Here is a 1,024-nt window from a genome sequence, read left to right on the forward strand (position 1 = left end):
ATCTAACAAATCCGAACCAGTTATTGTGGTGCGACGGTGCAACGATTTTAGATGCCATCGACACTACACAACCAAATCAGCACCGCTCACACAATTTAGTGATCTTTTTGGGTTCCCACGCCCTCACACGCGCTCATCCCGCTTTCATGTTTGCAATCGGTTTTAAGAGTTTGTGATGGTGGTTTGGAGGCAGCGAACACTGCAATCAGTGCAACGAAGGTGGACAGCCGATGGTGATGGATATGCAGTGGTTGGTGGAGGCAGTGACGAACCCAGGAAATTTATTTTCACAGGGGTTGAAAAAGGGTCGATGTCAAAATTTTATATGGCTTGATCGGGATTTCTACACACACACATACACACACACACACACCCCTTTAAAAAGTATTTCTCTGCGCAACTCGTATAGAGAATAATTCACGGTTAAATGATTCATTGTAAAATAGTTTGAAATGAGACGGTTGTAACTTTTGTTAAACAGTTTTTATTACTTAGTCTGGTGATTTAACTTGTAATCTTTAGTCTTTACATCATGTCAACTTGGTAATTTAGAAGTAAAAAAGGACAAATAAAAGAAAAAAATATCAAGGTCCTACCGGGAGTCGAACCCAGGTCGCTGGATTCAAAGTCCAGAGTGCTAACCACTACACCATAGAACCACTTGTTTTTTTAAATTATATTTATATATCGAAAAGGAACTAATAGCAGTACTGTTTTTTATTTACCATTTATAGCTTAAAAGGTTTTGATGTTTTGTTAATTTATTTTTACCATATCTTATTCAATCTATGATAATATGATATTGATATCTTACTTAGCTTGTAGTAGTGTGGGAAAATAAATAGGATATATTAACATTTACAACATTAAACCATGTTTATTTAAAATATTTACAGGAATACGACCCAAATTAAACACATTAACTCGGCTATAAAATGGTGTTAAAAGGAACATATATGTCCAAATCTTTTTTTTTTTTTTTGCAAAAGTCATTCTTGACTATGCCGACTATGCAACCGGCCCA

At 35.7% G+C, this 1,024-nt stretch overlaps 1 non-coding gene across 1 annotated transcript; it reads right to left on the reverse strand.

The window, feature by feature from the left end:
- Positions 1–587: 587 nt before the first annotated feature.
- Positions 588–659, reverse strand: TRNAQ-UUG (transfer RNA glutamine (anticodon UUG)). The gene has a single exon. It is a non-coding gene; the product is annotated as a tRNA-Gln (tRNA).
- Between the last annotated feature and the right edge of the window lie 365 nt (positions 660–1,024).

This window comes from Bidens hawaiensis, unplaced genomic scaffold, assembly GCF_021521415.1.
Source record: "Bidens hawaiensis isolate Kalapana, Puna unplaced genomic scaffold, B.hawaiensis_p1.1 tig00034864_1, whole genome shotgun sequence".
NCBI lineage: Eukaryota > Viridiplantae > Streptophyta > Magnoliopsida > Asterales > Asteraceae > Bidens > Bidens hawaiensis.